Raw genomic sequence first — 12,206 nt, 5'->3', positions numbered from 1 at the left:
CGAGGAGCCGAGCCCGCCGAGCCGGGCGCTCTATTTCAGCGGGCGAGGCGAGCAGCTGCGCCTGCGGGCCGACCTCGAGCTGCCCCGGGACGCGTTCACGCTGCAAGTGTGGCTGCGAGCGGAGGGGGGCCAGAGGTCTCCGGCGGTGATCACAGGTAGGCGACAGTGCCCTAGCGGGCGCTGCACCGTCCCCGCGGCCCCAGGGGCGCACGGGTGCCTGGGCGCGGGTGGCGGGCTGGTCTGGGGCTGCCGGGTGTGTCTGCGCGGGAGCCGCCCCGCCGGAGGCGAGCAGGCACCCCGGGCGAGCTTCGAGACTCGCTTTGCCCTATCTGCAGAATGGGCGCTTTCAGAAGGCGTAGCCACCTAACCCCTCCAGGAGGAGCCCAGGGAGCGCTCCCGTCAGGGAGACCCGCAGTCAGTACCGGGGAGCCTCAAGCACGTAAACCGTGCTCGGGATGGTCGGAAGTACTGTCCCCGTTTGACATGGAGGGGAGGATGGCCCAATTGGGATGCATGTGAAAACAGGCTAAGAGAGTTTCTATTTCTTAGATGTTTTAATGGAGGTAACCCCACTTCACGTGACCCCATTGCCCTGAAGCCTGCAAGGAGGTTGTTGTGATCGCCTGGACTTAGAAGTCCTTGCGGTGCCCCAAAGTTGCTCTCTGCTTGATGTCTGTCTCTGGGATTCAGCCCCTTCCTCCCAGCCAAACACACATACACAACCATCCATCCTATGTCATCGCTTTTAAAGACTGTTGCCTGCTACTCAGGGCTGGGGCAAGACCTTACTAATGCACACTCGGACAGTCTTCCGCGACTTCGCTGCGAAACGGGGCGCTTTTCTCATTTGGGACTTTTATAGTCCGTAATGAATTTGAGTTCTCCCTCCTCACCCTCCCTCTCTCTCCCCTTCGCTGTTCCACAGCAAAGCCCTTAGTGAAACCGGACACTTAGCGAGGGTTGCAAACCTTAGGAATGGTCCAACATCCATTTTTCCCCGTCTAAAATAATTTGTGGCAATGCCTTTAATAAAACTGGGGGGCAGAGGTGGGGCGGTGCTGGAGGATAGAAGAAAAGTTTTGCCTCTTCTGGCCGGGAGATTCCCTTCCTGCACACTCTTGACATGTCCTAGGACATCTTAAAGTGAGTAGGGGTTCCCCCTTCGCTGCGGCCAAGATCGTGGGGAGGCATTTTGCGATCCCACTCCCTTACACACACACACACTTTCTTAGAAGGGAAAGCTCTGAGCCCTTCGGGCACTTCTGCTCCTGTCTGTCTCGGCGTGGACTTTCTCCAACGTTGCGCTGACTTTGTCTTATTTACATAAAGTCCATGTCGGGGCACCTAAACTCTGCTGCTGTAACAAGAATGTGACCCCAAAGCTCCCGCTTTCCGCTACCAAACCGAGAGCAAGAAAATGACTTTCCCCCACATATGACGTCATCGCATGCTATTTTTTTCTTTCTCTTTTTTTTCTCCCCAGGAAGGAGAGGGAAACTGAGCTCATTCACTTTTAGCCCCCAAGCCCTAGTCACCCAGAGCAGGGTATAATGTAGGGTAGAGGAAAGAGGTTATTCACAATAGCAATGATGATGATAATTCAGGACCGTGGTGTGTTTACTTCTCTTTCGGAACATAGGAAAAGCAGAGATTGTAGCTTCGAGATGAATTTTTTAAAAAACGAGTAGATCTTTTTTCCCCCTTGTGTTTACCTGTCATAACCAGTGATTTGGAAGGCTTTCCCTCCAGAAGGGAGAGCCCAGGATTATATAGGTCTCATCAATGAAAAGGTAGCAAATGCATTTTTAAAAATATATATATGTATATGTGCGTGTATGTATGTGTGTACATATATGTATATATGTATATATGTGTATGTATATCTATATGTGTGTGTGTGTATATGTGTGTGTGTGTGTATATATGTGTGTGTGTGTGTGTATATATATATATATATAAACACCTGGGATTCCACGGGAGCCTGCTTTAGAAATGTCTATAATTCAGACAAGGAGCCTCTCTCCACACGCGCTCTCTTGAGCACTCAATTCACTCTCTCACACAAAGATTGTGCAGTAAAATACTTTAATTGGATGGGGGGACGTTAGGTTATTATTGCTTGTATAAAATGCCTGGTCCATTTTATGTGTGGAAATAACATTCCTCTCAAAAAGAAAAAAAAAAAAAAAAAGAAGGGCACTGCTGTCGCGTAGCACCAGAAAGCTAGTTGCTTTTCTCCAGAGGATACTGGTGGATTTTTCCCCCCCTCCCCTGGTTGAGTCTGAGCCAGATTTGGCGGTGTGTAAACACCTGGCCCTGAGCCAGAAAAGACTCATTCTATGTATCCTCCACACCGTAGAGACTGTTGGACTAAAAAGAACCTGCTTCTCCTTGAATTAAAAAGCAAACAAACAGTGGTTCTTTGCAGAAGCACTTTTTCAGCTTCTCCCTTCATGTAAGTTGGGGCTGGGAGAGGCAGGGGCAAGACGGGCAGCAGGGGTGCTGATGCCAAGTCATGTCGTTCCGCTGCCTGTGACCTCCGGTACCCAGTTTGCTGCCTGACCTCTGCTGGCTCTTTTCCTCTGGGCGTTGCCACTTTCGTAGGAATCCCTGGTCACCTATCTTGAGAGAGCAGGCATCTCTCAGCAGGGACCATGCTGCTATTTCAGGCAGAGGGTTGCTGCCTTGCTGTCAGGCCAGGCTGCCTTACATCACTCTTTGCTGCAGGATTCAATTGGGTTTCGTAAAGGTCTAATTTTACGGTGCTGTTAACCAGGTCTGTCGTCTGGCAGAGGCAGGCCTTGCCGCTCCTGGTAGGCGGGCTGTGCTCCCAGATCTGTCCGGGATGCTATTTCTGCCCCAGTTCAAACTTCACTGACACCAGTTCAGACAGGCGCTTGGAGAGGCAGGAGGAAGGAGTGAAGAAGCAGTTTGCTTCTGAAGCTCAGAAAACATGCCTTTTATTTTTCCAAAAGGGAAGGAGAGAAAAAATGTATATACACACACATACATACATACATTTTTATATACATATATACACATATATATTAATAAATATAAAAGGAAAGGCTTGTGCAGGCAAAAACAAAGCTAAAGTTAGAAAGTGCCTGTGTGCAGGATTCTCTGGATGACAATGGATGGTCTTTAGTATTGAAGAATCCTTTAAAGATACTGGGATAAGTGTCCTCAGAGGTTACCTCAGAGGTTACTTTGGCCGAATAGAGAGAAACACAGAGAGCGGATGAGTATGTGCTGGATGACACAGATCCTCAAAGGCAGGAACAATGATTTGATCCCCAGCATCCTGACTTCCAGTCCTTACTCCCACACCCCTGAGAGAACGCTTCTAATAAACACCATCACCTCTCACCCCTCACAGACCCACCACCCAGGTGCAGCCTTCAGCCTTCATGCCCATGATTTGGGCTCTCTTTCAAGTCCGGGGGTGGGGGAAACTCTCTGACACATCCCTTTGATTTTGTGCCATACCAGGCAGGATCCAGACCCCTGCCCCTCATCACCAAGTGCCCCACCCCACCCCCAGGCCCTCCAGTTTGAAAGAGAAAGAAGGAAAAGAAAACAATAGGCTGAATTTGCTCCCTGGAGCAGAGGCCCTGAGCAGCAGTTAATCTTGTTAAAGTTTCTCCTGACCTGTTAGATAAGTGAGTTGTGGACCCCACAAGTGCTGCCCTCCTCCCACCCTCGCCCCTTAGGGATCTGCACTCCCTGCAGAAGAAAGGGATCTACCTGAACCCCATCCAGTCGCTCTGCTTGCTATGCTTTCTTCCTTTGTTCTAAATGTTGGACTATTGAGTTTGCTGACGGCTCCGAAGAGTCTTTTTCCCCCTCCTTTCTATAGTCCCCACTTCCTGCTACCCACTCAAAAAGAGGGCCTGCGTTTACCTAATGTCAGCATTGCTGTAATGGAGAGGCTAAGTTTCAAGGAGTCCACACATTAACACCAGCCTCCCCCAACATTTGTAGTCATACCTGGGTTCTAAAATATTGCAATGGTTGGAAGCCAGCTTTAGTAGTCAAGTTGCCTAAGTGGGAATCCACCTCTGCCTCTAACTGGCTGCGTGACCTTGAGCAAGCTAGTTGACTCCTCTGGGCTTCAGTTTCCTCATCTACAAAGCTAGGATGGTATGGGCACCTAGCCATTCAATGAGCTCATATACGGAAAGGACTCAGAACAGGATTTGGTGTAGAGTAAGTGCTCAGTAAACTTCACTCTTGCTATTGGACATGATTTTCCAACGATCTCAGTCTTGACTTTATGGACTGAGGACACTTAAAGGCAGGAAGGAAACCAGCTGTTCCAGGATGCCTCCAAGGTGCCAGGCACTATACTAGGTGCTTGCTTTGTGCCTGCACGGGTCGCTCTCACAACCACCCTGAGAGGTGGGCATCCTCGCCTCTACAAATGAGGAAACAGAGTCAGAGAGAGTTGAAGTGACTTTCTTCAAAGTCTCCCAGGCTATTGGGAGAGCAGAGCGCAGATGTGAACTTGAGTCTCAAGTGTTTGTTTCCTCTTCAGCAGTGTTTTTGGAGAGAGAAAAAAAAAAAAGACTTACTGCCTTCCTTAGTCTCGCTGCAGAATGTTCTCATCCCTTTCTGTCTCTCTGTGTGCTGACCATCCACCTACAGATTAAAGGGGGCAGATAATACATGGAAATCTCACGTGGAACCCTGGATTTGTGAGGTAGCAGCTCTGTTTTTCTTTAATGCCAGATTGTCAGGCAGACCGGGCTTGGAATTTCTGTTGCCAGTTACTTGCTATCTGATTTGAATCGAGTCACTTCATTTTTCTAACCCTCGGTTTGCTCATCTGTGAAATGGGCATAATGAGATCAGGATATCGCAATAAAATAAATATGCAGAAAGTACCTGGCACAGTTCCAGCTCATATTAGGGACTCAGTCAACAGTAGCTGAGTCTAGTAAGTAACCACATTCTGTTTTCCAATTTGCTAGTTTGACCTTCAGAAAGTAGAGCCTGTTTATGCCCTGTTAAGACTTCCCCTCTTGAGTTTCTGGGAGTCCATCTAATTGACAGATCTTGGGCAAGAGTTAGACCCCCACAGATCCCTTCCTTGTACTTTGATTTCCTCTTCTGTGACCTACTTGGATGACCCCTTGGTGGTAAGAGCCAGAGGAGGTCTAGAACCACAGAACCCGTAAATAGGAAAACCAGTAAATTCAAGTGGGGAGCATACACACCCAGGAACAGAAGCCAGACGATGGTCACAGTGGAGGCCAGGTCACAGTTCTACTGTCACATGCCTCTTGCCCCTTCCTCAAATGCACCCGAACTTCCATAATCCCCCAAACAGCCATTCACCGTGGAGAGATGGGGTGACGGAGGCTATATCACCCTTGCCCCTCTGCACAGAGGAAGGAAAAGTGAAGCTAGAGGCTTGGGGCTCAGGCGTGTGGATTGTGCATGGGCAGCCCGGGCATGGACTGGGTCAAGCAGCTCAATGTGTAGTAGGAAAACTGAGAACCAGGGTCACACAGGAGCCAAGAATTAAACTATATTCACAAACCACCCCCTATCAACGGGGCTGGAGAGATCATTGGGCCCAATTGTTCCCATCCCTGGCAACACTTAGGGTCACCAGCTTTGAAAACATCTCAATGCTTAGGCTGCATCCCAGGGATTCTGAGGTCACGGGTGTGAGGTTGGTCTGGACCCTGGTGGTTTTCAAAGTTTTCTCAGGTACTGTGTGTGGAAGGACCATCAGTGGAGAAAATCACTGATCCAGTCTGATGTCTCCCTACTTTGCAGGTAGGAAAACTGAGGCCCAAAGGGGAGGTTTCATTCCGGGCTTGTTGAGCCGGTTAGTGGTTGAGGCTTTAGAGAAATTTAACTGTCCCAGTTCTGAGTTGCCAAACACCAGGAAGGAGCCTTCTCCCATTGTCTCTTCTCCAGCCCACCCCCAACCCCTAGGCGCCCTGGCCATGACATTCTATTTTTCCAGAGCTATTCCTGTGTGTGAAGCCATGCCCTCTTTTTTCGGGGCTGCCCTGAAAGTGCTGACATTCCTGTGGGGGCTAACACATTGGGTTCTATGCATCCTATTTTAAATGAATCTCTTCAAGGGCTTGGGAGGGAATCCTCTCTGAGCAAGAACAAGGGATATTAAAAAAAGGGAAGCTCAGCTCTAAGGCATTTCCCCTTTGTCCTGGGCTAGTCCTGTGGGAGGGGTTATGTTCCTGATATTTCAAACCCCTCTCACCTTTTGATCGCTCTGAAACCAGCACTGGCTGCAGACATCTCAGATGAGGGAGGGTAAAGAGCCCAGGTAGGAAGACCCCCTCTACAGGTAGTTTGTGCCTTGTCTACCTCAGCTGGGAGCTCAGAAATTTAGATGTCTTTTCCCCTCTCACCTGCTACCCCTTCCCTGGAATTTAATTTTCTTTCCCTCAGTGTCCCCTTATCTTTCTTCTCGTTGCACTAAGGGCTCCGTGTCATGCCTTGATGCACTTACCAGGAATGCTCAACTGAGAACTGACTGTGGATTTCGGCCCTTTAGCTCTTTCTAAGACCTGAAACTGGGACTCAGGAGCTCTGAGTTCAAGTCCTGGCTCAGCCTCCTCTGAGCTGTGTGTCTTGGGGCCTCTGGCTCAAACATTGGGGCCTCAGGGGAGAGGGATTCAGGTGTGGTTACACTCAACATCCCTGTCTCGCAGGTTGTCACAGGAACCAGGTGAGACAAGGGCCACAGCAGTTCTTGGCCAAGGGCAGAACTCGGTCCACTTGTCAACAGTAGTAGTAGGAGCCAGCAAGTGAGAGATGTGAGGGATTTTTGTAATCAAGGTCATTCCTGGATAGGTGCCTTTATTGTTATTCACACTGCAAATGATAAATAGTGATTCAGTTAGCAAATCTTTTGTTACCTGTGACCTCACTGGAGTCCTTTGATGTTGGGACTTTACAGATCTTCCAAAACTACCACTTACCCTGTGACTTTGACAAATTAATTAACTGTCCCTCTCTGGGCCTCAGTGTTCTCAGGGTGCACAATGAGGGGTAAGGATATCATAGGGACTCTTAAACTGTGCCCCCACAATTTTATGGAGCCACTAGGGAGAGGCTGAAGGGGAGGTCTCTGCCTCCCCCCACCTTCTCTTGACCTTATTCTGATTAAATTGTGAGTCTGTCTACAAGATTCCATTTGAAAGAACGTTCAAGATCCTTAATTACAGAATTTGAATGGACATGGACTAAAATGAGGGAATTATTGTTAATTTTGTCAGGAGTGATAACGGTATGTATTTTTAAAGATCTCAATCTGTTAGAAATGCATACCGAAGTATTTATGGGTAAAATGATGTTCTGTCTGTTTTGTTTGTTTAAAAGTCTCCGGAAAAACAAAACAAAACAAAACAGGATGTTGGGTTGGGGGTGTAGATGAAAGAAGACTGGCAACCTGATAACATTGTTGAAACCAGGTAATAGGAATATCGGGCTTCTGTACATTTTTGTCTTTCCCTCTGTGTGTAATTGAAGAGTTCCATAATTAAAAGTTTTAAATTATAAAAGAGTTTGAGAGCCACAGGAAGAGTTAAAGTCTTAGGTTCCTGTGTGTTCAGTGAGCTTCTGGTTTTCCAAGTACAGAGGTGGCACTTGGAGAGGTTTCAGGCCTCTCCCAAGGTCACACAGAGATTAATTGAAAGAACACACTCTGGGCTTCAAACACTAGGAGCTTCCTCTGTCCGCCTCCCTGCACACCTGCAAACTCAGGTGACTGATTATCCTGGAAGAGATGGGGGGAAGGAAAAAAAGGAGGAGAGCCTTAGGAGGGGCATATAGAAGGGGCAAGTGGAGACTTGCTGGGCAATAAGAAGCTTTTGAGTGAGGATATTCTTTGCTGTATAGAACTGCCCTACATAGAGTGAAACAAGTAGTGTCCTTGATTCTATGCATAAGAATTCCCTAGAATCTGCTAATCATTGTGACAACCCAAAACATATTGTGACGATAAACATGCACACACACAAGCACACTCACATTTCCACACACCTCTCTTTTTCGTTACTGGCTCCTTATTTCTCTCCATCTCCAATTGCCTTGGGAGCCTCCTAAAACCTTCTAGAGCCCTGTCAGAATGACCTGCAGTTGTCTAATCTCAGAAAAAATTTGACACCATCAGGAACCGGAAAAGGAGCATGTGTTTACTGAAGAAGTATTTTGTAGTGGTTGACCAAGGACTCAAGAGTCAGGCTGCCTGCGTTTGATTTCCTGACCCTCCCACCTGCCAGTTGCATGACCTTGGGCAAGTTACTTAATATCTCCAAGCTTCACTATTCCCATTCGTAAAATGCGGATAGCACTGGCTCCTACTTCATAGGGTTGTTTTGAAGATTAACTGAGCCTCCATGTGGAAAATGCTTAGTAATGGAATCTGGACCATGGGTAAGCACCCAGTAAACGTTAACTCTTATTGGTATTATGTGTGCCTTGCCACATGTTATTTCACATTCTCTCAGTTGCACTGTTAGACGTGCAGGAGTTGCCTTTCTCTCCCTTACCACTCAGGAAAGACTTATTGCTATCATCTTAACATAAAACAAATATTCAAATGAAAGACAATAAACACTCTTGTTCATATTACAAAAGCAATGAGTGCTTTTCACAGAAAATCTAAGAAATGTAGTTAAAAACAAGAGACAAAGTAAAATTTGACCATACCCACATGCAATAGGTATTTATTGAGTGACTGCTACGTAGCAGGTAGAGTTTTAGACCCTGAGCACAGAGCAGTGAACACAAGGAGAAAAGGCCCCTACCTTTGAGAGTTTATACTGGAGGAGGATAAGAGGGGAAAGGTGAGGAGAGAGGATAAATGAATGAGCAAATATATGACAAATGAGCAAATGAATGGCAAATATAATGTCAGGTGTATGTTTAAGAAGAAAGATAAAGTGGAGAAGGGATATTAGGGAATGCTATACGGGGGCGGGGTTGCCGGAGGAGTAAAATTTAAAGGGGGTTGTCAGGAGGGGCACTGATGAGCAGTGTCACTGGAGAAGAGCTCTAAGAGCAGACCCAGGACTGTCTAAAGAAGACCACCGTGTACTGGAGAAGAAAGAGCAGTGCACTAGGAGCTATGAGATGTCCGTTTTAGACCATTCATCCATTAGCTTGCTATTTGACTTTAGGCAATTTGCTTTATGTCTTGGGGCCAGTTTTCTTCATCTAAACAACGGGGGTAGGGAGGAATTTATCTTTGTCTTGGAGAACCTTCTAGCAGAGATCTCCAGGAATCAATAATCCTAGTCAGGACTGTCCTAAGACAAAATTGCAAAGTTAATATTAGTTATGGTTTTCTTCCTCTTTTGGTGCAATTTTCTCCACTAGGTGGTGCCTGTGCCTGTCTCCCTCAGGGGCCAAGTGCCTACCGCTTTCTGCTTCCTCTCTCCCAGCATCATTCTCAAAAAAAAAAGGACATGGTGTTCCTTCTTGCTAAGGCATCAGTGACTGGTAACAACTTAGAATGCTAGTCCTCCACAGACATATATACTTTAATATTTCCCCAAAAAGCTTTGATTCAAAAAGTAAGATACCAATGGTTAGAATTTCAAAGACTGACTGAAGACATTATTTAGGGAATATTGGTACTTCCCAATAGCTGGAAGCCATTTTGTTAATAATATTGCTAATAATAGCTGCCATAAATATCAAAAAAACACTGAATGACTTTGCTAGTGATCACTTAGTTGGCTAATGGTTAGATTACTCAAAATTCATATTTCTTACTGTGCACAGGCCATTCCGGGCTAGTTCCTAGACATCAGAGTCAGTCGCTGGCCTTTTAGTCTTGCTCATCATTTTAATCAGATCATTTCATGATTAAAATAGCAAAACGCTGGAGTCTGCAGCCATTGGTTAGTCTGCTTTCCTTCCTGGAACCCCCAGTACTATTACCTATGAAATACATAGTGCTCCCTCAATCTTCACCTTTCTCTCTCTCTTCCTGCCCCTTATACCTACAGCATTTACTTTGGCCACTTATATTTTTCTTTGAAGAAAAGAAAGAAAATTTGTCTTCCGGTATTATTTGCCACAAACCCTGTGTCAGTAAAACCTGAAAGATGGATATGTCCCGTATTCATCTTTCTTTAATTTCTGTTGCTCTATAAATACAAAATGTGGCTGGGCAGAATATGACTAAATGTGATTGTGTGGAAGGGGTTATTTCTCCCAGTGAGATTGGAGATCTTTCAGCTACAAAGGCTGATGAGAAAATAGAGAAAGATAGGATAACCAGCCAGTCAGGAACAAGTAAGCCTTGCTCTAAGAGATAGGTGAAAATACACAGACAGAAAGCATAAGAAATACAGATTGTATTCTGTTCTGTGCATTAACATTCACGTAAGTCCAAAGAACCAAGGTGTGGGAGAATCAGAAGCTCTCATCTAGACCATTTCATAGATGAGGAACTGAGGGTTGGTGACAAAAAGTGGCTCACCCAAATCAGTGACCAAGCTGGATAAGATTCCCTTCAAATTCCACATGTCCAAAGCTGAACCCTCTTTCCTCTGAAATGCCTTGTGTCCTCATCTAGTGTCACCTACTCTAGTTAGATCATCCACCGTATTCAGTCATTCGTCCATTCCTATCTATCCTGCCTTCTTGACATTTTTATAGCCAATTTCTCTTAGCTTAGGCTCTCTGCATTTCTGATTTTTACACTTTCCCTAGTATTATAAGCCTCAACCCCTGTATCCCCTTCAACCTATCTTTCAACATTCAACTGTCATCAGATCTTTCTAAAATGCAAACTTTAGCCAGAGGCCCTTCAATAGTGCTGGAATTATCTGCAGTACTCCCAGATGCCTTATGCTTTTCCACCTCATTTTCTTTACTTGGCGTGCCTCCTGTATTCCAAAGACTTGTTTTACAGAACACCTAAGCCTCTATAGGGTTCTACTCAAAGTTCCCCTCTTCTGGGAAACCCTCCCTGACTCCTCTCCAAGTGTAACTGGTTCCCTACCTTCCTTATTCATCTCCACTGTACCCTCTACACATGTATATCAAAAGACTTGGAATTCTTTCTCTCACATTTAATTGTGTGCATATTTGAGGTCATCCTAACTTCTTCACTGCCTAGCAGAGCACCTAGCTCATAGAGGATTTATATGTATTTTTCCTTAATGCACACATGACTGCATAAGAGAATCAGCTAAATATCTGATGATTCTGGAAGAAAGATCTCAGGAACCTTAGGCATGTTGCATTACGTAACCAAAGCACATGACCTACCCCCGTGCGTCACACTCAAAAACATTACACAGTGGTTAATTCCATTTCCCCTTGAGCAAAGAAGTCAGAAGGGAAAAGAAATCTGGTCTTCCAAAACAGAGAGGGGAGGGGACAGTGTATTTAAATGCCTCCTCAACTCCCATTTCGGCCTTTTTAATCCAAGTCACATTTTAGCCTCGGTCTTCCCCTCTCACCCCTCACCTGTTAGCAAAGCATTTGTTTTGTGTATAGACTGCAGCACATAATCCTAAGCTTTGCTCTCCTCTCAGATGTCCTTTCTCTCCCTTATCGGGTTCCTATCGGACCTCGAGTGTCCTGGCAGTCATATCTGCTGCCTGGGTTTTCATCCTTTTCTCTCCTTCTTGTGGGGTGGGGATGGGAGGGCTTTCTGTCTGTTCCCTTTGATCTTGTGAGGCCTTGTGGTGACCTCAGGATCTGGAACCCTCTATTCACTGTTTATATACCCTTGGGGAGAGTATGCATTCTCAGCAGTAATAACAGTAATAAAAGCTGTTAGCTTATAATGAGCACTTACTATGTGCTGGCACTATGCTGACTGCTATACTTTGAACCCTCTCAGTTAGATTGAGAAAGTTACGGGACTCACTGAAGGCCCCACAGCGAAAAGGTGGTGGAACTGGGGTTCAAATCCAGGATGTTTTAATTTTTCTCTATCCGTAAGGCCTAGCACATTGATTGGAATGTAGCATTTGTCCAGTAAATGTTCCATGAGAGGATGAATATATGGAAGGAAGGAAGGATGGGAATTTTCAGGCAAGTTAATGATGTCTTTTTGTTCCTAAAAACTGCCTATGCTGCCTGGAAGAATGTTTACATGAATGTTAATAGTGGTTATCTTCTGGGTGAGATTTTCATCTACGTTTCTTTAAACTCCGAGGCATTTCTGCATTTTTTTTTTTTTTTTTTTTCACTGGGAA

General features: G+C 45.9%; 1 protein-coding gene across 1 annotated transcript in view; it reads left to right on the top strand.

Annotated features, from left to right (window-relative positions):
- The first annotated feature begins 6 nt into the window (after positions 1–6).
- PAPPA (pappalysin 1) overlaps positions 7–12,206 on the top strand; it is a 224,207-nt gene continuing 212,007 nt past the window's right edge. Inside the window, exon 1 of the mRNA XM_006917094.3 lies at positions 7–155. The gene's annotated coding sequence lies outside the window, so the exon portion shown is untranslated. The remainder of the gene's footprint in view (positions 156–12,206) is intronic.

This window comes from Pteropus alecto, unplaced genomic scaffold (genome assembly GCF_000325575.1).
Source record: "Pteropus alecto unplaced genomic scaffold, ASM32557v1 scaffold226, whole genome shotgun sequence".
NCBI lineage: Eukaryota > Metazoa > Chordata > Mammalia > Chiroptera > Pteropodidae > Pteropus > Pteropus alecto.
This window is presented reverse-complemented; position numbering and strand designations above follow the sequence as displayed.